General features: G+C 51.6%; 4 non-coding genes and 16 pseudogenes across 4 annotated transcripts; 19 read left to right on the top strand and 1 right to left on the bottom strand.

Moving 5' to 3' along the window:
* The first annotated feature begins 236 nt into the window (after positions 1 to 236).
* Positions 237 to 355, top strand: LOC148671338 (5S ribosomal RNA; annotated as a pseudogene).
* A 537-nt stretch (positions 356 to 892) lies between these two features.
* Positions 893 to 1,011, top strand: LOC148671337 (5S ribosomal RNA; annotated as a pseudogene).
* Positions 1,012 to 1,548: 537 nt separating this feature from the next.
* LOC148671336 (5S ribosomal RNA) lies at positions 1,549 to 1,667 on the top strand (annotated as a pseudogene).
* Positions 1,668 to 2,204: 537 nt separating this feature from the next.
* On the top strand, positions 2,205 to 2,323 carry LOC148671335 (5S ribosomal RNA; annotated as a pseudogene).
* Positions 2,324 to 2,859: 536 nt separating this feature from the next.
* Positions 2,860 to 2,978, top strand: LOC148671334 (5S ribosomal RNA; annotated as a pseudogene).
* A 537-nt stretch (positions 2,979 to 3,515) lies between these two features.
* On the top strand, positions 3,516 to 3,634 carry LOC148671333 (5S ribosomal RNA; annotated as a pseudogene).
* Positions 3,635 to 4,171: 537 nt separating this feature from the next.
* On the top strand, positions 4,172 to 4,290 carry LOC148671332 (5S ribosomal RNA; annotated as a pseudogene).
* A 536-nt stretch (positions 4,291 to 4,826) lies between these two features.
* Positions 4,827 to 4,945, top strand: LOC148671331 (5S ribosomal RNA; annotated as a pseudogene).
* Positions 4,946 to 5,482: 537 nt separating this feature from the next.
* On the top strand, positions 5,483 to 5,601 carry LOC148671330 (5S ribosomal RNA). The gene has a single exon (XR_015937939.1). It is a non-coding gene; the product is annotated as a 5S ribosomal RNA (ribosomal RNA).
* A 537-nt stretch (positions 5,602 to 6,138) lies between these two features.
* On the top strand, positions 6,139 to 6,257 carry LOC148671329 (5S ribosomal RNA; annotated as a pseudogene).
* A 537-nt stretch (positions 6,258 to 6,794) lies between these two features.
* On the top strand, positions 6,795 to 6,913 carry LOC148671328 (5S ribosomal RNA; annotated as a pseudogene).
* A 535-nt stretch (positions 6,914 to 7,448) lies between these two features.
* On the top strand, positions 7,449 to 7,567 carry LOC148671327 (5S ribosomal RNA; annotated as a pseudogene).
* Positions 7,568 to 8,104: 537 nt separating this feature from the next.
* LOC148671326 (5S ribosomal RNA) lies at positions 8,105 to 8,223 on the top strand. Its single transcript, XR_015937938.1, has one exon. It is a non-coding gene; the product is annotated as a 5S ribosomal RNA (ribosomal RNA).
* Positions 8,224 to 8,760: 537 nt separating this feature from the next.
* On the top strand, positions 8,761 to 8,879 carry LOC148671325 (5S ribosomal RNA; annotated as a pseudogene).
* A 537-nt stretch (positions 8,880 to 9,416) lies between these two features.
* LOC148671324 (5S ribosomal RNA) lies at positions 9,417 to 9,535 on the top strand (annotated as a pseudogene).
* A 536-nt stretch (positions 9,536 to 10,071) lies between these two features.
* On the top strand, positions 10,072 to 10,190 carry LOC148671323 (5S ribosomal RNA; annotated as a pseudogene).
* A 535-nt stretch (positions 10,191 to 10,725) lies between these two features.
* LOC148671322 (5S ribosomal RNA) lies at positions 10,726 to 10,844 on the top strand (annotated as a pseudogene).
* Positions 10,845 to 11,381: 537 nt separating this feature from the next.
* Positions 11,382 to 11,500, top strand: LOC148671321 (5S ribosomal RNA). Its single transcript, XR_015937937.1, has one exon. It is a non-coding gene; the product is annotated as a 5S ribosomal RNA (ribosomal RNA).
* A 537-nt stretch (positions 11,501 to 12,037) lies between these two features.
* On the top strand, positions 12,038 to 12,157 carry LOC148671320 (5S ribosomal RNA; annotated as a pseudogene).
* A 10,262-nt stretch (positions 12,158 to 22,419) lies between these two features.
* Positions 22,420 to 22,492, bottom strand: trnaa-cgc (transfer RNA alanine (anticodon CGC)). Its single transcript has one exon. It is a non-coding gene; the product is annotated as a tRNA-Ala (tRNA).
* Between the last annotated feature and the right edge of the window lie 954 nt (positions 22,493 to 23,446).

The raw sequence follows: 23,446 nt of genomic DNA, 5'->3' as shown, positions 1-23,446 counted from the left end.
CAAAGCACAGCAGCAGCTCTCCACAGCGATCCTCTATAGCGCCCTTTCTCCCGCAGCTCCGTCCTCATTGGAAGGAAGCAAGAGTGAAAGGCTGAAGTGAAATAGAGCGGGGATGAAGGCAGTGAAGAGAGAGAACGTGGGAAGAAGAGAAAAACGCAAGGGAAAAAAAGCAGCGTTGTAAAAGAGGTGATGGAGCTGTCCTCTCAATAAGAAGGGTGCCAGCGAGCCTTGCTCTTGCTTGCGGCCACACCCCCTTGAGCACGCCTGATCTCGTCTGATCTCGGAAGCTAAATAGGGATGGGCCTGGTTAGTACTTGGATGGGAGACCGCCTGGGAATACCAGGTGCTGTAAGCTTTTAAGCGCAGGAGGCGCCCTATCCCCGCTCGCTCGCTCATTCCCCTGTTCACACGTGCAGTGCGGCTTGTCCGTCTGTTTATTTGTCAGCTTTGGCGAGACACGGGTGCTTGTGTATTAGCGTGAGCGTTTTTTATTCTGATCAGGAACAGTTTTACAAGTCCGCAAAGGATCGAGGAAAGGTTTATCGCCAGCTGAAAAGAGACACAGCGCTTTGGCTGTGGAGACTTGTTCGGCTGGCGTTCGGAGAGTCGCGTTTTTCAGAATTGTATTGAGATCGTTTTCCACAGAGCTCAGATGTCAAAGCACAGCAGCAGCTCTCCACAGCGATCCTCTATAGCGCCCTTTCTCCCGCAGCTCCGTCCTCATTGGAAGGAAGCAAGAGTGAAAGGCTGAAGTGAAATAGAGCGGGGACGAAGGCAGTGAAGAGAGAGAACGTGGGAAGAAGAGAAAAACGCAAGGGAAAAAAAGCAGCGTCGTAAAAGAGGTGACGGAGCTGTCCTCTCAATAAGAAGGGTTCCAGCGAGCCTTGCTCACGCTTTCGGCCACACCCCCTTGAGCACACCTGATCTCGTCTGATCTCGGAAGCTAAACAGGGATGGGCCTGGTTAGTACTTGGATGGGAGACCGCCTGGGAATACCAGGTCCTGTAAGCTTTTAAGCGCAGGAGGCGCCCTATCCCCGCTCGCTCGCTCATTCCCCTGTTCACACGTGCAGTGCGGCTTGTCCGTCTGTTTATTTGTCAGCTTTGGCGAGACGCGGGTGCTTGTGTATTAGCGTGAGCGTTTTTTATTCTGATCAGGAACAGTTTTACAAGTCCGCAAAAGATCGAAGAAAGGTTTATCGCCAGCTGAAAAGAGACACAGCGCTTCGGCTGTGGAGACTTGTTCGGCTGGCGTTCGGAGAGTCGCGTTTTTCAGAATTGTATTGAGATCGTTTTCCACAGAGCTCAGATGTCAAAGCACAGCAGCAGCTCTCCACAGCGATCCTCTATAGCGCCCTTTCTCCCGCAGCTCCGTCCTCATTGGAAGGAAGCAAGAGTGAAAGGCTGAAGTGAAATAGAGCGGGGACGAAGGCAGTGAAGAGAGAGAACGTGGGAAGAAGAGAAAAACGCAAGGGAAAAAAAGCAGCGTCATAAAAGAGGTGACGGAGCTGTCCTCTCAATAAGAAGGGTGCCAGCGAGCCTTGCTCTCGCTTACGGCCACACCCCCTTGAGCACACCTGATTTCGTCTGATCTCGGAAGCTAAACAGGGATGGGCCTGGTTAGTACTTGGATGGGAGACCGCCTGGGAATACCAGGTGCTGTAAACTTTTAAGCGCAGGAGGCGCCCTATCCCCGCTCGCTCGCTCATTCCCCTGTTCACACGTGCAGTGCGGCTTGTCCGTCTGTTTATTTGTCAACTTTGGCGAGACACGGGTGCTTGTGTATTAGCGTGAGCGTTTTTTATTCTGATCAGGAACAGTTTTACAAGTCCGCAAAGGATCGAAGAAAGGTTTATCGCCAGCTGAAAAGAGACACAGCGCTTCGGCTGTGGAGACTTGTTCGGCTGGCGTTCGGAGAGTCGCGTTTTTCAGAATTGTATTGAGATCGTTTTCCACAGAACTCAGATGTCAAAGCACAGCAGCAGCTCTCCACAGCGATCCTCTATAGCGCCCTTTCTCCCGCAGCTCCGTCCTCATTGGAAGGAAGCAAGAGTGAAAGGCTGAAGTGAAATAGAGCGGGGACGAAGGCAGTGAAGAGAGAGAACGTGGGAAGAAGAGAAAAACGCAAGGGAAAAAAAGCAGCGTCGTAAAAGAGGTGACGGAGCTGTCCTCTCAATAAGAAGGGTGCCAGCGAGCCTTGCTCTCGCTTACGGCCACACCCCCTTGAGCACGCCTGATTTCGTCTGATCTCGGAAGCTAAACAGGGATGGGCCTGGTTAGTACTTGGATGGGAGACCGCCTGGGAATACCAGGTGCTGTAAGCTTTTAAGCGCAGGAGGCGCCCTATCCCCGCTCGCTCGCTCATTCCCCTGTTCACACGTGCAGTGCGGCTTGTCCGTCTGTTTATTTGTCAGCGTTGGCGAGACGCGGGTGCTTGTGTATTAGCGTGAGCGTTTTTTATTCTGATCATGAACAGTTTAACAAGTCCGCAAAGGATCGAGGAAAGGTTTATCGCCAGCTGAAAAGAGACACAGCGCTTCGGCTGTGGAGACTTGTTCGGCTGGCGTTCGGAGAGTCGCGTTTTTCAGAATTGTATTGAGATCGTTTTCCACAGAGCTCAGATGTCAAAGCACAGCAGCAGCTCTCCACAGCGATCCTCTATAGCGCCCTTTCTCCCGCAGCTCCGTCCTCATTGGAAGGAAGCAAGAGTGAAAGGCTGAAGTGAAATAGAGCGGGGACGAAGGCAGTGAAGAGAGAGAACGTGGAAAGAAGAGAAAAACGCAAGGGAAAAAAGCAGCGTCGTAAAAGAGGTGACAGAGCTGTCCTCTCAATAAGAAGGGTGCCAGCGAGCCTTGCTCTCGCTTACGGCCACACCCCCTTGAGCACGCCTGATCTTGTCTGATCTCTGAAGCTAAACAGGGATGGGCCTGGTTAGTACTTGGATAAGAGACCGCCTGGGAATACCAGGTGCTGTAAGCTTTTAAGCACAGGAGGCGCCCTATCCCCGCTCGCTGGCTCATTCCCCTCTTCACACGTGCAGTGCAGCTTGTCCGTCTGTTTATTTGTCAGCTTTGGCGAGACACGGGTGCTTGTGTAATAGCGTGAGCGTTTTTTATTCTGATCAGGAACAGTTTAACAAGTCCGCAAAGTATCGAGGAAAGGTTTATCGCCAGCTGAAAAGAGACACAGCGCTTCGGCTGTGGAGACTTGTTCGGCTGGCGTTCGGAGAGTCGCGTTTTTCAGAATTGTATTGAGATCGTTTTCAACAGAGCTCAGATGTCAAAGCACAGCAGCAGCTCTCCACAGCGATCCTCTATAGCGCCCTTTCTCCCGCAGCTCCGTCCTCATTGGAAGGAAGCAAGAGTGAAAGGCTGAAGTGAAATAGAGCGGGGATGAAGGCAGTGAAGAGAGAGAACGTGGGAAGAAGAGAAAAACGCAAGGGAAAAAAAGCAGCGTTGTAAAAGAGGTGATGGAGCTGTCCTCTCAATAAGAAGGGTGCCAGCGAGCCTTGCTCTTGCTTGCGGCCACACCCCCTTGAGCACGCCTGATCTCGTCTGATCTCGGAAGCTAAATAGGGATGGGCCTGGTTAGTACTTGGATGGGAGACCGCCTGGGAATACCCGGTGCTGTAAGCTTTTAAGCGCAGGAGGCGCCCTATCCCCGCTCGCTGGCTCATTCCCCTGTTCACACGTGCAGTGCGGCTTGTCCGTCTGTTTATTTGTCAGCTTTGGCGAGACGCGGGTGCTTGTGTATTAGCGTGAGCGTTTTTTATTCTGATCATGAACAGTTTTACAAGTCCGCAAAGGATCGAGGAAAGGTTTATCGCCAGCTGAAAAGAGACACAGCGCTTCGGCTGTGGAGACTTGTTCGGCTGGCGTTCGGAGAGTCGCGTTTTTCAGAATTGTATTGAGATCGTTTTCAACAGAGCTCAGATGTCAAAGCACAGCAGCAGCTCTCCACAGCGATCCTCTATAGCGCCCTTTCTCCCGCAGCTCCGTCCTCATTGGAAGGAAGCAAGAGTGAAAGGCTGAAGTGAAATAGAGCGGGGATGAAGGCAGTGAAGAGAGAGAATGTGGGAAGAAGAGAAAAACGCAAGGGAAAAAAAGCAGCGTTGTAAAAGAGGTGATGGAGCTGTCCTCTCAATAAGAAGAGTGCCAGCGAGCCTTGCTCTTGCTTGCGGCCACACCCCCTTGAGCACGCCTGATCTCGTCTGATCTCGGAAGCTAAATAGGGATGGGCCTGGTTAGTACTTGGATGGGAGACCGCCTGGGAATACCCGGTGCTGTAAGCTTTTAAGCGCAGGAGGCGCCCTATCCCCGCTCGCTGGCTCATTCCCCTCTTCACACGTGCAGTGCGGCTTGTCCGTCTGTTTATTTGTCAGCTTTGGCGAGACACGGGTGCTTGTGTATTAGCGTGAGCGTTTTTTATTCTGATCAGGAACAGTTTTACAAGTCCGCAAAGGATCGAGGAAAGGTTTATCGCCAGCTGAAAAGAGACACAGCGCTTCGGCTGTGGAGACTTGTTCGGCTGGCGTTCGGAGAGTCGCGTTTTTCAGAATTGTATTGAGATCGTTTTCCACAGAGCTCAGATGTCAAAGCACAGCAGCAGCTCTCCACAGCGATCCTCTATAGCGCCCTTTCTCCCGCAGCTCCGTCCTCATTGGAAGGAAGCAAGAGTGAAAGGCTGAAGTGAAATAGAGCGGGGACGAAGGCAGTGAAGAGAGAGAACGTGGAAAGAAGAGAAAAACGCAAGGGAAAAAAGCAGCGTCGTAAAAGAGGTGACGGAGCTGTCCTCTCAATAAGAAGGGTGCCAGCGAGCCTTGCTTTCGCTTACGGCCACACCCCCTTGAGCACGCCTGATCTCGTCTGATCTCGGAAGCTAAACAGGGATGGGCCTGGTTAGTACTTGGATGAGAGACCGCCTGGGAATACCAGGTGCTGTAAGCTTTTAAGCGCAGGAGGCGCCCTATCCCTGCTCGCTCGCTCATTCCCCTGTTCACACGTGCAGTGCAGCTTGTCCGTCTGTTTATTTGTCAGCTTTGGCGAGACACGGGTGCTTGTGTATTAGCGTGAGCGTTTTTTATTCTGATCAGGAACAGTTTTACAAGTCCGCAAAGGATCGAGGAAAGGTTTATCGCCAGCTGAAAAGAGACACAGCGCTTCGGCTGTGGAGACTTGTTCGGCTGGCGTTCGGAGAGTCGCGTTTTTCAGAATTGTATTGAGATCGTTTTCCACAGAGCTCAGATGTCAAAGCACAGCAGCAGCTCTCCACAGCGATCCTCTATAGCGCCCTTTCTCCCGCAGCTCCGTCCTCATTGGAAGGAAGCAAGAGTGAAAGGCTGAAGTGAAATAGAGCGGGGACGAAGGCAGTGAAGCGAGAGAACGTGGGAAGAAGAGAAAAACGCAAGGGAAAAAAAGGAGCGTCGTAAAAGAGGTGACGGAGCTGTCCTCTCAATAAGAAGGGTGCCAGCGAGCCTTGCTCTCGCTTACGGCCACACCCCCTTGAGCACGCCTGATCTCGTCTGATCTCGGAAGCTAAACAGGGATGGGCCTGGTTAGTACTTGGATGGGAGACCGCCTGGGAATACCAGGTGCTGTAAGCTTTTAAGCAAAGGAGGCGCCCTATCCCCGCTCGCTCGCTCATTCCCCTGTTCACACGAGCAGTGCGGCTTGTCCGTCTGTTTATTTGTCAGCTTTGGCGAGACACGGGTGCTTGTGTATTAGCGTGAGCGTTTTTTATTCTGATCAGGAACAGTTTTACAAGTCCGCAAAGGATCGAGGAAAGGTTTATCGCCAGCTGAAAAGAGACACAGCGCTTCGGCTGTGGAGACTTGTTCGGCTGGCGTTCGGAGAGTCGCGTTTCTCAGAATTGTATTGAGATCGTTTTCCACAGAGCTCAGATGTCAAAGCACAGCAGCAGCTCTCCACAGCGATCCTCTATAGCGCCCTTTCTCCCGCAGCTCCGTCCTCATTGGAAGGAAGCAAGAGTGAAAGGCTGAAGTGAAATAGAGCGGGGACGAAGGCAGTGAAGAGAGAGAACGTGGGAAGAAGAGAAAAACGCAAGGGAAAAAAAGCAGCATCGTAAAAGAGGTGACGGAGCTGTCCTCTCAATAAGAAGGGTGCCAGCAAGCCTTGCTCTCGTTTACGGCCACACCCCCTTGAGCACGCCTGATCTCGTCTGATCTAGGAAGCTAAACAGGGATGGGCCTGGTTAGTACTAGGATGGGAGACCGCCTGGGAATACCAGGTGCTGTAAGCTTTTAAGCGCAGGAGGCGCCCTATCCCTGCTCGCTCGCTCATTCCCCTGTTCACACGTGCAGTGCGGCTTGTCCGTCTCTTTATTTGTCAGCTTTGGCGAGACACGGGTGCTTGTGTATTAGCGTGAGCGTTTTTTATTCTGATCAGGAACAGTTTTACAAGTCCGCAAAGGATCGAGGAAAGGTTTATCGCCAGCTGAAAAGAGACACAGCGCTTCGGCTGTGGAGACTTGTTCGGCTGGCGTTCGGAGAGTCGCGTTTTTCAGAATTGTATTGAGATCGTTTTCCACAGAGCTCAGATGTCAAAGCACAGCAGCAGCTCTCCACAGCGATCCTCTATAGCGCCCTTTCTCCCGCAGCTCCGTCTTCATTGGAAGGAAGCAAAAGTGAAAGGCTGAAGTGAAATAGAGCGGGGACGAAGGCAGTGAAGAGAGAGAACGTGGGAAGAAGAGAAAAACGCAAGGGAAAAAAAGCAGCGTCGTAAAAGAGGTGACGGAGCTGTCCTCTCAATAAGAAGGGTGCCAGCGAGCCTTGCTCTCGCTTACGGCCACACCCCCTTGACCACGCCTGATCTCATCTGATCTTGGAAGCTAAACAGGGATGGGCCTGGTTAGTACTTGGATGGGAGACCGCCGGGGAATACCAGGTGCTGTAAGCTTTTAAGCGCAGGAGGCGCCCTATCCCCGCTCGCTCGCTCATTCCCCTGTTCACACGTGCAGTGCGGCTTGTCCGTCTGTTTATTTCTCAGCTTTGGCGAGACACGGGTGCTTGTGTATTAGCGTGAGCGTTTTTTATTCTGATCAGGAACAGTTTTACAAGTCTGCAAAGGATCGAGGAAAGGTTTATCGCCAGCTGAAAAGAGACAGCGCTTCGGCTGTGGAGACTTGTTCGGCTGGCGTTCGGAGAGTCGCGTTTTTCAGAATTGTATTGAGATCGTTTTCCACAGAGCTCAGATGTCAAAGCACAGCAGCAGCTCTCCACAGCGATCCTCTATAGCGCCCTTTCTCCCGCAGCTCCGTCCTCATTGGAAGGAAGCAAGAGTGAAAGGCTGAAGTGAAATAGAGCGGGGATGAAGGCAGTGAAGAGAGAGAACGTGGGAAGAAGAGAAAAACGCAAGGGAAAAAAAGCAGCGTCGTAAAAGAGGTGACGGAGCTGTCCTCTCAATAAGAAGGGTGCCAGCGAGCCTTGCTCTCGCTTATGGCCACACCCCCTTGAGCACGCCTGATCTCGTCTGATCTCGGAAGCTAAACAGGGATGGGCTTGGTTAGTACTTGGATGAGAGACCGCCTGGGAGTACCAGGTGCTGTAAGCTTTTAAGCGCAGGAGGCGCCCTATCCCCGCTCGCTCGCTCATTCCCCTGTTCACACGTGCAGTGCGGCTTGTCCGTCTGTTTATTTGTCAGCTTTGGTGAGACACGGGTGCTTGTGTATTAGCGTGAGCGTTTTTTATTCTGATCAGGAACAGTTTTACAAGTCCGCAAAGGATCGAGGAAAGGTTTATCGCCAGCTGAAAAGAGACACAGCGCTTCGGCTGTGGAGACTTGTTCGGCTGGCGTTCGGAGAGTCGCGTTTTTCAGAATTGTATTGAGATCGTTTTCCACAGAGCTCAGATGTCAAAGCACAGCAGCAGCTCTCCACAGCGATCCTCTATAGCGCCCTTTCTCCCGCAGCTCCGTCCTCATTGGAAGGAAGCAAGAGTGAAAGGCTGAAGTGAAATAGAGCGGGGACGAAGGCAGTGAAGAGAGAGAACGTGGGAAGAAGAGAAAAACGCAAGAGAAAAAAAGCAGCGTCGTAAAAGAGGTGACGGAGCTGTCCTCTCAATAAGAAGGGTGCCAGCGAGCCTTGCTCTCGCTTACGGCCACACCCCCTTGAGCACGCCTGATCTCGTCTGATCTCGGAAGCTAAACAGGGATGGGCCTGGTTAGTACTTGGATGGGAGACCGCCTGGGAATACCAGGTGCTGTAAGCTTTTAAGCGCAGGAGGCGCCCTATCCCCGCTCGCTCGCTCATTCCCGTGTTCACACGTGCAGTGCGGCTTGTCCGTCTGTTTATTTGTCAGCTTTGGCGAGACACGGGTGCTTGTGTATTAGCGTGAGCGTTTTTTATTCTGATCAGGAACAGTTTAACAAGTCCGCAAAGAATCGAGGAAAGGTTTATCGCCAGCTGAAAAGAGACACAGCGCTTCGGCTGTGGAGACTTGTTCGGCTGGCGTTCGGAGAGTCGCGTTTTTCAGAATTGTATTGAGATCGTTTTCCACAGAGCTCAGATGTCAAAGCACAGCAGCAGCTCTCCACAGCGATCCTCTATAGCGCCCTTTCTCCCGCAGCTCCGTCCTCATTGGAAGGAAGCAAGAGTGAAAGGCTGAAGTGAAATAGAGCAGGGACGAAGGCAGTGAAGAGAGAGAACGTGGGAAGAAGAGAAAAACGCAAGGGAAAAAAAGCAGCGTCGAAAAAGAGGTGACGGAGCTGTCCTCTCAATAAGAAGGGTGCCAGCGAACCTTGCTCTCGTTTACGGCCACACTCCCTTGAGCACGCCTGATCTTGTCTGATCTCGGAAGCTAAACAGGGATGGGCCTGGTTAGTACTTGGATGGGAGACCGCCTGGGAATACCAGGTGCTGTAAGCTTTTAAACGCAGGAGGCGCCCTATCCCCGCTCGCTCGCTCATTCCCCTGTTCACACGTGCAGTGCGGCTTGTCCGTCTGTTTATTTGTCAGCTTTGGCGAGACACGGGTGCTTGTGTATTAGCGTGATCGTTTTTTATTCTGATCAGGAACAGTTTTACAAGTCCGCAAAGGATCAAGGAAAGGTTTATCGCCAGCTGAAAAGAGACACAGCGCTTCGGCTGTGGAGACTTGTTCGGCTGGCGTTCGGAGAGTCGCGTTTTTCAGAATTGTATTGAGATCGTTTTCCACAGAGCTCAGATGTCAAAGCACAGCAGCAGCTCTCCACAGCGATCCTCTATAGCGCCCTTTCTCCCGCAGCTCCGTCCTCATTGGAAGGAAGCAAGAGTGAAAGGCTGAAGTGAAATAGAGCGGGGACGAAGGCAGTGAAGAGAGAGAACGTGGGAAGAAGAGAAAAACGCAAGGGAAAAAAAGCAGCGTCGTAAAAGAGGTGACGGAGCTGTCCTCTCAATAAGAAGGGTGCCAGCGAGCCTTGCTCTCGCTTACGCCCACACCCCCTTGAGCACGCCTGATCTCGTCTGATCTCGGAAGCTAAACAGGGATGGGCCTGGTTAGTACTTGGATGGGAGACCGCCTGGGAGTACCAGGTGCTGTAAGCTTTTAAGCGCAGGAGGCGCCCTATCCCCGCTCGCTCGCTCATTCCCCTGTTACACGTGCAGTGCGGCTTGTCCGTCTCTTTATTTGTCAGCTTTGGCGAGACGCGGGTGCTTGTGTATTAGCGTGAGCGTTTTTTATTCTGATCAGGAACAGTTTTACAAGTCCGCAAAGGATCGAAGAAAGGTTTATCGCCAGCTGAAAAGAGACACAGCGCTTCGGCTGTGGAGACTTGTTCGGCTGGCGTTCGGAGAGTCGCGTTTTTCAGAACTGTATTGAGATCGTTTTCCACAGAGCTCAGATGTCAAAGCACAGCAGCAGCTCTCCACAGCGATCCTCTATAGCGCCCTTTCTCCCGCAGCTCCGTCCTCATTGGAAGGAAGCAAGAGTGAAAGGCTGAAGTGAAATAGAGCGGGGACGAAGGCAGTGAAGAGAGAGAACGTGGGAAGAAGAGAAAAACGCAAGGGAAAAAGAGCAGTGTCGTAAAAGAGGTGACGGAGCTGTCCTCTCAATAAGAAGGGTGCCAGCGAGCCTTGCTCTCGCTTTCGGCCACACCCCCTTGAGCACGCCTGATCTCGTCTGATCTCGGAAGCTAAACAGGGATGGGCCTGGTTAGTACTTGGATGGGAGACCGCCTGGGAATACCAGGTGCTGTAAGCCTTTAAGCGCAGGAGGCGCCCTATCCCCGCTCGCTCGCTCATTCCCCTGTTCACACGTGCAGTGCGGCTTGTCCGTCTGTTTATTTCTCAGCTTTGGCGAGACACGGGTGCTTGTGTATTAGCGTGAGCGTTTTTTATTCTGATCAGGAACAGTTTTACAAGTCTGCAAAGGATCGAGGAAAGGTTTATCGCCAGCTGAAAAGAGACAGCGCTTCGGCTGTGGAGACTTGTTCGGCTGGCGTTCGGAGAGTCGCGTTTTTCAGAATTGTATTGAGATCGTTTTCCACAGAGCTCAGATGTCAAAGCACAGCAGCAGCTCTCCACAGCGATCCTCTATAGCGCCCTTTCTCCCGCAGCTCCGTCCTCATTGGAAGGAAGCAAGAGTGAAAGGCTGAAGTGAAATAGAGCGGGGATGAAGGCAGTGAAGAGAGAGAACGTGGGAAGAAGAGAAAAACGCAAGGGAAAAAAAGCAGCGTCGTAAAAGAGGTGACGGAGCTGTCCTCTCAATAAGAAGGGTGCCAGCGAGCCTTGCTCTCGCTTATGGCCACACCCCCTTGAGCACGCCTGATCTCGTCTGATCTCGGAAGCTAAACAGGGATGGGCTTGGTTAGTACTTGGATGAGAGACCGCCTGGGAGTACCAGGTGCTGTAAGCTTTTAAGCGCAGGAGGCGCCCTATCCCCGCTCGCTCGCTCATTCCCCTGTTCACACGTGCAGTGCGGCTTGTCCGTCTGTTTATTTGTCAGCTTTGGTGAGACACGGGTGCTTGTGTATTAGCGTGAGCGTTTTTTATTCTGATCAGGAACAGTTTTACAAGTCCGCAAAGGATCGAGGAAAGGTTTATCGCCAGCTGAAAAGAGACACAGCGCTTCGGCTGTGGAGACTTGTTCGGCTGGCGTTCGGAGAGTCGCGTTTTTCAGAATTGTATTGAGATCGTTTTCCACAGAGCTCAGATGTCAAAGCACAGCAGCAGCTCTCCACAGCGATCCTCTATAGCGCCCTTTCTCCCGCAGCTCCGTCCTCATTGGAAGGAAGCAAGAGTGAAAGGCTGAAGTGAAATAGAGCGGGGACGAAGGCAGTGAAGAGAGAGAACGTGGGAAGAAGAGAAAAACGCAAGAGAAAAAAAGCAGCGTCGTAAAAGAGGTGACGGAGCTGTCCTCTCAATAAGAAGGGTGCCAGCGAGCCTTGCTCTCGCTTACGGCCACACCCCCTTGAGCACGCCTGATCTCGTCTGATCTCGGAAGCTAAACAGGGATGGGCCTGGTTAGTACTTGGATGGGAGACCGCCTGGGAATACCAGGTGCTGTAAGCTTTTAAGCGCAGGAGGCGCCCTATCCCCGCTCGCTCGCTCATTCCCGTGTTCACACGTGCAGTGCGGCTTGTCCGTCTGTTTATTTGTCAGCTTTGGCGAGACACGGGTGCTTGTGTATTAGCGTGAGCGTTTTTTATTCTGATCAGGAACAGTTTAACAAGTCCGCAAAGAATCGAGGAAAGGTTTATCGCCAGCTGAAAAGAGACACAGCGCTTCGGCTGTGGAGACTTGTTCGGCTGGCGTTCGGAGAGTCGCGTTTTTCAGAATTGTATTGAGATCGTTTTCCACAGAGCTCAGATGTCAAAGCACAGCAGCAGCTCTCCACAGCGATCCTCTATAGCGCCCTTTCTCCCGCAGCTCCGTCCTCATTGGAAGGAAGCAAGAGTGAAAGGCTGAAGTGAAATAGAGCGGGGACGAAGGCAGTGAAGAGAGAGAACGTGGGAAGAAGAGAAAAACGCAAGGGAAAAAAAGCAGCGTCGTAAAAGAGGTGACGGAGCTGTCCTCTCAATAAGAAGGGTGCCAGCGAGCCTTGCTCTCGCTTACGGCCACACCCCCCTTGAGCACGCCTGATCTCGTCTGATCTCGGAAGCTAAACAGGGATGGGCCTGGTTAGTACTTGGATGGGAGACCACCTGGGAATACCAGGTGCTGTAAGCTTTTAAGCGCAGGAGGCGCCCTATCCCCGCTCGCTCGCTCATTCCCCTGTTCACACGTGCAGTGCGGCTTGTCCGTCTGTTTATTTGTCAGCTTTGGCGAGACACGGGTGCTTGTGTATTAGCGTGAGCGTTTTTTATTCTGATCAGGAACAGTTTTACAAGTCCGCAAAGGATCGAGGAAAGGTTTATCGCCAGCTGAAAAGAGACACAGCGCTTCGGCTGTGGAGACTTTATTAATAAGGCCCCTCAGTAGTTGAGATCTCTGTTATACCCATCTAGAAACATGCAATCAGCATGTTATTGCTGAAGCAATAGTCACAACATTATTCCACACCTGGGTGAGATGCGGGTTATGATGACAGTCATGCTTTCTACACCTTATACTGAGCTCAGAAATGGACCAAGCGGACATCTCACGAGCAGATCCCTCCGCGTATAAGAAAGGCAACTTGTCTCAGCAAAAATACAAAAAGGCAAAAACCCCACACTTGGAATGCAAACCTACCCTAAAAAGGAAACACGGTTTTAAAACGAACTTGATTTTCCCCTGGAGAAACCTTTTTATGGACACACATCGCATCTATTACACATGTAGAACTAAATATAAAGATAAAACTTAATATAAGAAGTCATGACATATCACACATGACGAAGTCTGGTCCAGAATAAACAGTTTACACTGACCCACCTTTATTTACCCTGGTCACTCACTTCTATTAACTGTTTAACTGGGTAACAAATTAATATTTGTTTCAATTTGGGATCTACACCTGGGAGCCCTGAAATGTTGGCCAGAGGGGAGAAGCTGATATTCAGACGTGAGAATATATTAAAATAAAGGATCTGATGTTGTTTTTCACCTGTCTAATCAAAGCTTGTTCAAAAATTATCTGATTATAGGACACACGAGTTTATAATCATACTCATTCCACTTTTTAACCCCGTATATATGCACAATATGAAACGTATATACACTAAATCTCACGTGTGACTCCCATAATATACATTTCTTTACGAAAATTAGGAACACTTACTACAATTATCAACCCCCCATGACGAGGCAATATTTCATACCTTTGTTTCTTTGTGGGTTCAAAGTTCTGTCCTGTCGTTTCACACGTAATGTTTTGGTAGTTATCTCAATTTTCCTTTGCAATTATCTCCAAGATCATCATCAACTTTTTGTAAAACGCTATGCACAACTGATATTTAAAGAAAGTCCTGTACCAAAACGTCTTCGTAGGGAAAGACAACTTTTTTTCCTTACGTTAGTCGCTACACGGTTACTCAAAAAATCCATTCACCGCCTTTAAAAAAAAAGTTTCGTTTTTTATTGTGGTTCACTGACATTTCTGTCACAATTCTGAGGGACCCCAAATAAAATTCACTTGCCGGTATAAAGACGCCGGCGAGGATAAGACAGGTATCGAGCCACCTGCGTATCTAGCGGACGTTTAAAATAAAAAAAATGGCGTGTAATGTTGCGAAGGGCTACTGTTTTTTTTTATAGTTTGTCGATTGTAAGGGACGTGGGCCGCGACAGAAATACTGGACGGGGTGGGAAAAGGTTTATTGATGGTTTATTGTACCGCAACGGTCACAATTGACTCACCAGCAAAGATGGCGCCGAGGTCACATCGGCTCCCTCCCGCCCTGCCTCGCACCGAAGCTCGAGCTGCGGAGCGCGACGCCAAACCGCCAGTCCACGGGCGCGGGCGCCGGACATAGACGTCATAAACCCTTCCGAGGCGCAGGAATTATAGATCACTGTAGTTTCTTCTGGACCCGGGTTAGGGACAGTGTGCCCTCCGTGAGAGTCTTCTGAGGAAGCCAGTGTCTCATGGGTGTCCAGGCTTGGTACCATCTGTCCATCACAGGACACACAGACACACACACTCACACACCCTGGACAGGACACCAGTCCATCACAGGACACACACACACTCACTCACACACCCTGGACAGGACACCAGTCCATCACAGGACATACACACACCCTAGATAGGACACCAGTCCATCACAGGACACACACACTCACACACCCTGGACAGGACACCAGTCACTCACAGGATACACACACACACTCACACACCCTGAACAGGACACCAGTCCCTCACAGGACACACACACACAACCTGGATAGGACACCAGTCCCTCACAGGACACTCAGACACACACACTCACACACCCTGGACAGGAACCAGTCCATCACATGACAAACACACATTCACTCACACACCCTGGACAGGACAGCACTCCATCATAGGACACACACACACCAGGGCCAGTTTTCCCAGAAGCCAATTAGCCCAAAAGCCTGTCTTTGGACCCGAAGAACACAGGGAGAACATGCAGACTCCACACAGACAGCCCCCCCCCCCCCCCCGGGTCCAGACCCGAGCCCGGAGCCCCCCCGCGCTGAACCCCTCCGTACAGACGGCCGCACACAGCTCCGTTGTTCCCGATTCCCGAGGTGATCTGTTAAAAGAAGCCGGTGTGTTGCCTCCAGGTGACATTTCCTACTGGAGTCAGGACAGGAGGCTCTTCTGTACACAGAAGGGGATGGGGGTGGGGAACAAGCCGCCCAGCCCTGTGGTTGAAGCCGATACCCCGGCTTCTCTCCAGACACAGCTGGGTGAGCTCCTCCAGTCAGTACAGGGGGCTCTACTGTACACAGAGGGTGGCGGGGGTGTGGAACAACTCCTTTGTTCGGGGCCTTGGGGCATTCTTGTTGTGAAAGGCACTATATAAAAAAACTGAATTGAAATTGAATCTTACAGGTTTGGGTTTTTCAGAGATCTTGTCAGAGATCTTGTCTGACGTGCCCGTTTCAAAAACGTAACGACACTCCTCACGTCCGAGCGCCGCCGGTCTGTGACGTAACGTATCCTTACACAACCATGACGGTTTCATCATGGACAGCACGAAAGCCCGAAAAGTGGTTGACGTTTTAATTTGGCAACGCCACGATGGATCCCAGTTTTTTTTTTTATTTTGGAGGCCAAAAAGGACAAAAAAGGAAACGTCCGGAGTGGATCGATGGTCATCTCTGCGGTTGTTCTGATGTTCTGAAAAAACAAAACAAAAAAAAAAACGGCTCGCTTGCCCGGTTGTGTAGTGTTTCCACACCCCACGCAAATCAACTTCTCTTCGCCCCCGGGGGCTCGTCGCCCGCAGCACCCCTCTCACGTGATAGGGGCTTCCCCCGGCTGTGACGTACTTACCCTACCCCCTTCCGCCAACGTCATACCGAAGGTCGCGCTTCGGGCCGCGGCGATGTTGACGGACTGTCTTGTAGCGTGAGAAGGGTTTAAATTTCGACTTAAGGAGTTGGCCATCGTTATATTTCGCGAGGTATCATACGGGGGGAAAAAGAACATTTATATTTATCAACCTACTAGTAATACTGGGTGGATGTCACGTTCCCCAAAGTTCAGTGCCTCTCTCTAATAAAGTAGAAACGTGACATTGAACTCCGTTCGAAACAGGAGAAATCACCAGGACACGATACAACTGACGTCCGGAAAAGAAAAAAAGAACTCCTATTCCCATTTGTAATGACCCCGTAGTGTTTTTCCCGGTGTGCGCTCATCTTTCGGAGACCCGTTTCTCTCTGGTGTTTTGCTGTTGGAATAAATGCCGAGGTGACCCTTCTGTGTGGAGTCTGCGTGTTCTCTCCAGCGGGTCGTTTCCTACACCGCAGGGGCTGATCGAACCGGGGTCTCCCAATCGTCACAGAAGTGTGTGTCATTTTGGGTGGTGGTGGGGGGGTGCATCGGGGATACTGCGCCCCGAGGGGATAACCTCTCACCTTACTCCGGACGAAGGGAGAAGACCTGTACCTTCACGAGTCCGGGTTGTGAAAACTTCTTCTGGCAGTTCAAAACGTTTCGAAGAGACTACAGCGCTACCCTGTTTTCCATTTCTATCGTGTATTATTATACAGTCATAAGTATCTGTATTGATCACAGATCCCCCTCTCACTACCAGGACTGAAGCCCAGTGCAGCACGAATAATAATAATAATAATTAATCCCTCTGGACTCTCCACTCAGAGCTCTTCCCAGGTCAGGGGGATCCCCTCCAGCCCCCCCAGTGTGCAGCCCCCACGTGGATGATGCTCCAGTCCGCTCAGCACACAGCAGCTCTCAGTGGGGAGGAGAGCAGAGGGATGGAGCCAGTTCAGAGAGGGGGGGTGATAAGGAGGCCATGATGGGTCAAGACCAGGGGGGGAATCAGGCCAGGACACTGGGGTAACACCCCTACTCCTCTCCAGAAACACCCCGGGATTGTTAATGAGCACAGAGAGTCAGGACCTTGGTTTGACGTCTTATCCGAAGGACGGCGCCTGTTTACAGTCCAGTGTCCCCCGTCACTATACTGGGGCATCAGGACCCACACAGACCGCAGGGTGAAAGCGCCCCCTGCTGGTCCCACTCACACCTCTCCCAGCAGCAACCTCAGTTTTTCCCAGGAGTCTCCCCTCCAGGTACTGACCAGGCTTCTACCTGCTGGGCTCCAGTGGGGAGGGGGCTGCTAGCTGGGAGCTGCAGGGTGAGATGGCTGCTGGGCAAACGATGGCTAAACAGCTTCCTAGGACACCCTGGAGTTCGTGGTCAACTTCCTTCTCTTCAGACGGAGGTGGCTTGAAATCTGTCTCGTTTCAAGGAGTATTGGACACGATGCCCCCCCTGCTTTAGCCCCGCTAACTGGTGGCACGCCGACAACGAGGGCTCTCGGCCTCAATCCATCAACCACAAACTCTCCGGGATGAAAGAGAAAGACAGACTCTGTTTGTTCGTTTCGGGGGGGGAGGGAAAAAACCAAAAGCTTTTTTTAAAAAACATTTTAATGATGCTTAACAAAAGAACAAAAATTACAATACAGATTAATGTCAAGGGACACACCCCCCCCCCCCCCCCATCTTACGATCATCACAGGACCTTAAAATAATACTTAATAATACAAGGTCATGCAGACGATCTGAGGACTCAGGTGGAGATAATGTGAAAGTTTTCCACAGTCCAGTCTGGGGTCCCTCAGCTTCAGTCCAGACTGGGGTCTGGGGTCCCTCAGCTTCAGTCCAGACTGGGGTCCCTCAGCTTCAGTCCAGACTGGGATCTGGGGTCCCTCAGCTCCGGTCCAGTCCAGTCTGGGGCCCCTCAGCTCTGGTCCAGTCCAGTATGGGGCCCCTCAGCTCCAGTGCAGTCCAGTCCAGTCTGGTGTCCCTCAGCTCCAGTGCAGCCCAGTCTGGGGTCCCTCAGCTTCGGTCCAGCACAGACTGGGGTCCCTCAGCTTCGGCCCAGCACAGACTGGGGTCCCTCAGCTTCGGTCCAGCACAGTCTGGGGTCCCTCAGCTTCAGTCCAGACTGGTGTCCCTCAGCTTCGGCCCAGCACAGACTGGGGTCCCTCAGCTTCGGTCCAGACTGGGGTCCCTCAGCTCCAGTGCAGTCCAGACTGGGGTCCCTCAGCTTCGGTCCAGCACAGACTGGGGTCTCTCAGCTTCGGTCCAGACTGGGGTCCCTCAGCTTCAGTCCAGCACAGCCTGGGGCCCCTCAGCTCCAGTCCAGTCCAGTCTGGGGCCCCTCAGCTTTGGTCCAGCACAGTCTGGAGTCCCTCAGCTTCGGTCCAGCACAGACTGGGGTCCCTCAGCTTTGGCCCAGCACAGACTGGGGTCCCTCAGCTTCGGTCCAGCACAGACTGGGGTCCCTCAGCTTCGGTCCAGCACAGTCTGGGGTCCCTCAGCTCCAGTCCAGTCCAGTCTGGTGTCTCTCAGCTCCGGTCCAGTGCAGTCTGGGGTCCCTCAGCTTCGGTCCAGCACAGTCTGGGGTCCCTTGGCTCCAGTCCAGTCCAGTCTGGTGTCCCTCAGCTCCAGTCCAGTCCAGTCCAGTCCTTGGTGGGGAAGGCGACTCCGATCTTAGCTGGCACAGAACCAGGAAAGGAACCTGGAAAGAATATTGTTATTGCAGGTGTGAGGGACACAGACACGGACATCACCATGACATCAAACAGCAAGAGGAGACTCCTTCTTGAATCACAGACACGACCGGGCGGCGTCCCCCTGTCTGCTCACCTGCACCTCCTCTTCTTCTTCTTGTCCTTCCCGGCAGCCTGCTCCTCCTCTCCCTCGCTCTTCCTCTCCTGACACACGGTCTCCGCCGCCTCCATCGGCTCGTCCTTATCATCTGTCTCCACCGACATGCAGCTCAGGGACTTTAAAAAGACGCACCAGCACTTCTGAAGCAGAGACAGGAGAGTCACGTTAAGAGTCGGACTGGACACTCCAGGACATGAACACTGCACTGAGAGAGAGAGGGGTTCATACACACACACTGACTGGACACTCCAGTACATGAACACTGCACTGAGAGAGAGAGGGGTTCATACACACACACTGACTGGACACTGGACAGGAGTAAAGAGAGAATCAGAGCATTACCCACTTTCTTTTTCTTCTGTCTCACAGGAGGTGGTGATTGGACCTCCTCCAGCTGGAGTCCGAGTAGGGAGAGAGGGGGCAGGAGAGGGACAGCACAGGGAGAGAAAGAGAGAGACAGGTGAGTCAAGTGTCCCAAGAGTACAGAGACTCTGCTGAGATCACACTCGCAGTGAGTGAGCCTGGGTGTAGCCCACTAATACTGACCCACTGTACACCATAGGACAGAGAAGAGGAGGAGGAGAGAGACACACTGCCTAGACACCACAGGACAGAGAGGAGGAGGAGAGAGACACACTGACTGGACACCACAGCACAGAGAGGAGGAGGAGAGAGACAGTGACAGACAGGGCTGACAAGACAGACAAGATGGCGAAACTCCACCACAGACAGGACAGGAGGCAGGGTGGGACCAGCACTGACCTTCTTCCTCTCTCCTGCCGGAGGAGCTGTCTCCACCTCCTCTTCCGCCTGCAAGTCAAGAGACAGGCTAAGAGAGAGACGGGCTGGTGGGACATCGGCGAACAGAGCTGAAGGCAGAGAGCCGGGGAGACAGGCCCAGCTGGGACAACGCAGGACAGACAGAGAGACAGACAGAAAGGAAGGAGAGAGAGACACAAAGATGAAGGCACAGAAAGACAGCAGGCAAAGAGAAAGATTGAGATGGAGGGACAAACAAACCGAGAGAGAGAGCGGAAGGAGAGAGAGAGAGGAAGGAGAGAGAAGGACAGACAGACTGACAGACGGGGCTGAAAGAGAGAGAGACAGAGAGGCAGGGACAGACAGACAGCAGGACGAGAGAGAGACAGAGATCGAGGGACAATAATTTGGTTTCGAAATTTATTCTGAAAATATACAATCATTCACTCCTGAAAAATATCGAGTTCAAATTATACATTATGTACAATATTGTAATCAACATATGGCTAATCATCAAAAATAAAAAAAACTGTACTGGGGGACACAGCTGGCTGTGCTGTTCTGGACAGAACACACTGAGGTCCAGTTTCCACCTCCTGCAGGATCAAACAGCACCTCCACTGGCTCTCCAGTGAACAGAGGGACAGACAGAGAGGCTTCAGGCTGCAGGGTGACATTGTCTCTGTGAGCTGAAAGACAATCAGGACAGAGGATGATATAAGAACACACTCTGTCAAGAATATAGAGCCCTCTAGTGATCCTACTGTAGACCTGCTCACCACCCACAGTGACGATCACAGTGCTGATACTGCTTCCATTAAGGTCCCTCACTGTGTAGTTGCCCTGATCAGCTGGAGTGAGGGAGCGGAGTGTCAGAGAGCTGTTCTGCACTGACACTCACTGTTCGTACCTGGGGCCAGGGAGCCCTGCGCTGCTCAGTAAGACTATACGATTCCGGACAGATCGTGCAGGATCAAACAGCACCTCCACTGGACCAGCAGTGTGGAGGGGGGAGACAGAGAGGCACCAGGCTGCAGGCTGTGGACTTCTGAGTGAGCTGAAAAGGGACAGGTAGAAACATGTTGAATATTTAGTTTTACAACAATACCTTGAGTTTGGACTGCGATCAGCTTCATTTTGTATTTCAGCTGTGAAAATGCAATTTCAAAAATGCACGCCACAGTCATGTTAGGTTCAAGTTACAGTTGCATCACAACTCAATACATTTGCAATTCACTTCTGAGATAATTGTTCCTGGTGTTTGTGTTGTGTATGCCTTGCAATGGAGGGGTGAGAAATAATGGACTTATTACATTATAATGAATAATAATTGCTTACACTTATATAGTGCTTTTCTGGACACTCCACTCAAAGCGCTTTGCAGGACATGGGGACTCCCCTCCACCACCACAAATGTGCAGCATCCACCTGGATGATGGGACGGCAGCCATAGTGCACCAGAACGCTCCCCACACACCAGCTATGAGTGGGGAGGAGAGCAGAGTAATGAAGCCAATTCATAAATGGGGGTTATTAGGAGGCCATGATTGGTAAGGGTCAATGGGAAATTTGGCCAGGACACTGGGGTAAAACCCCTACTCTTTTCGAGAAACACCCCGGGATTTTTAATGACCACAGAGAGTCAGGACCTCGGTTTTACGTCTCATCTGAAGGACGGCACCTGTTTACAGTTTTTCCATTGTCCCCGTCACTATACTGGGGCATTAGGACCCACATGGGCCACAGGGTGAGAGTTCCCCCTGGTGGCCCCACTAACACCTCTTCCAGCAGCAACCTTAGTTATTATTGTGAAGAATGAAAGAATATTAGGAACATGAAAAGGTTGAATGTTTTAAATGCGTTTTTTTACTGAAACATCCGCTACAGAGATGCGCACACACGTCATTACAAACGCACACCTGCACAGAGACGTCCTCAAGCGCCTTGTTCACAATTATGGGCTCCAATAGGAACAAAAAACGCCAGCCTGACAACTCGAGCATTCAAACCAAGAACCCAACACGTACTTATGTTGGCAGCCTGTGCAGAAAAGCAGAAAGAACCACAAGCCTTCTCTATTGGGAGGAAAAACACACACTCCCTCTCTCACACTCCTGATTTCCTTAAATAGCTCATTCTTCATCTCTGGCTCCTACATACAGTATAGCAGCGCTCAGTCTGCTTTGAATAAGCCATAAATCTAAGATTTGATTTATCTGTTCCTCTTGTCTAGGCCTAGAGCTGCTTTTCATAAAAGAGCTGTTTGCATAAATAGCTAGGGTTACAGCTGAAGACACCAGCTTCATCCCCCAGTGTGTTATACGTCGGGAGCAAGAGAAGAGGGCCAGGCCGTGCCTTTTCATAGATTTTTCTTCTGAAAAGTCAGTTTCTCAGAGGCAGATTTAGCCCCTCATGCATTGTCGAGAGATAGACACGCCCGCGCGCGCACAGTTAGAGCTGCACCCTCACACAGAGTCAGACCCGCACAGACACGTCCTCTTGTTTAAACAAATACACAAACCTGACGGCGCTCACAATGATCCAGACACACACACACACACACACACACACACACACACACACACACACACACACACACGACATCAGTAGTCACTCTTGCACACTGGACCCCAGCTCAGTCCTCACCTCCAGCTCCTGCAAACCGCTTCGAACAAACTGCATTAAGAAAATTAGGTTGCGTTCCGGTAGCAGGCCATCCTGGGCACCAGTGTGAGTTACACACTCATTTGTAAAAGCCCTTCCGCATCGTCGGGCATGCTTCACAGTTCTGGACCTGGGGTGTGGGTGCTGTCTGTGTGGAGTTTGCATGTTCTCTCCCTTGTCTGTGGGGGTTTCCTCCAGGTGCTCCAGTTTCCACCCACAGTCCAGGGACAGGCTGCCACTTTCACTGGGCAGTGCACCGTCACCGTGGCATATGGTGGGTCGGATCTGATTTCAGTCTTTATTTCCTTTTTTAGAGATCCTGTAACCAGGACCTGTTCACTGCCATGACGGACACAAGGAACAATAAAGCCGAAGTCTTGTTTCCCACAAGAAACAACAAAACCGAAGTATTGTTCGATGTGCCGGTACAAACATTTAGGTTATATAGTCCTTCCTTGCTGCTTCAGACGTCATTCGGTGTTATGGTAAGGGGGGGGTCGTGGTATTTGGCCAGTTAAGAGACCCTGGCCAAATGGTCAGTTTAAGATTATGCCCCCTCGCATCTGGAATCCTTATCAGTTAACCCCCTTTCCTGCCATAAACCCCTGTTGCTTAGAAGTCTAATTTTCAGGCAGAACTGACTTAAGTTAACCCTATTTACATCTTGTCTCTTACTTCAGCCCTCTTCCATTTGCTAGTTAAAAGTTGTACAACCCATTTGTATGCGACAAAAGAAGCCAGTCTGTTTCCGCCCGGTTTCGAACCGAGGGCCTTTCGCATGCGAGGCGAACATGATAACCACTACACTACGGAAACAGTGGTAAGATGTGCCCAGCGGCCCAGTGCTGAGCTTCGCCAATGCGTTTCAGCTGCTTCCAGTGCCTTTATTGGAGTGCGCTGATGGACCGTGCTCTCTCTCCAGAGACCAGCACGCCTGTCATGGACGGAGCAGGAAAGGCGGTGCCACATTCTACAGCCCTCTCCACGCAATCGGGCTACTGAAGTGGAGAAAATCGCCTCTCCAGAAAGTGCAAATATCATAGAGGTAGAGGTAGGGAGAGAGGAGGAGTACAAATTCAAGCAGAGGCCTGAGTGGAGCACTGTCGTATGGCCCTGACATCAATCCCTCAACTCTCTGCATAAAGCAGTGTCTTATGGCCATAACATCCCACCCCCACCACTCTCAATGGAAAGCACTGTCGTATAACCATGACATCCCACCCCCACCACTCTCTGCATAAAGAAGTGTCGTATGGCCCTGACATCCCACCCCCACCACTCTCTGTGTAAAGAAGTGTCGTATGGCCCTGACACCACCCCTCCACTCTCTGCGTTAAGCTGTGTTTTCAGGCCCTGACATCCCACCTCCTCCATTCTCTGTGTAAAGCAGTGTCATATGGCCCTGACATCCCACCCCCACCACTCTCTGCGGAAAGCACTGTCATATAGCCCTGACACCCACCCCTCCACTCTTTGAATAAAGCAGTGTCGTCAAGCCCTGACATCCCACCCCCGCCATTCTCTACGTAAAGAAGTGTCATATGGCCCTGACACCCACCCATCCACTCTCTGCGTTAAGCTGTGTTGTCAGGCCCTGACATCCCACCTCCGCCACTCTCTGTGTAAAGCACTGTCGTATGGCCCTGACATCACACCCCCACCACTCTCTGCGTGAAGCACAGTCATATAGCCCTGACGACCACCCCTCCATTCTTTGCATAAAGCAGTGACGTCAAGCCCTGACATCCCACCTCCGCCACTCTCTACGTT

This window comes from Lepisosteus platostomus, chromosome 5, assembly GCF_059453375.1.
Source record: "Lepisosteus platostomus isolate fLepPlt1 chromosome 5, fLepPlt1.hap1, whole genome shotgun sequence".
In the NCBI taxonomy this organism is placed as follows: Eukaryota; Metazoa; Chordata; class Actinopteri; order Semionotiformes; family Lepisosteidae; genus Lepisosteus; species Lepisosteus platostomus.
Note: the sequence above shows the minus strand (reverse complement) of the source record. Positions and strands in the feature narration are given on the sequence as shown.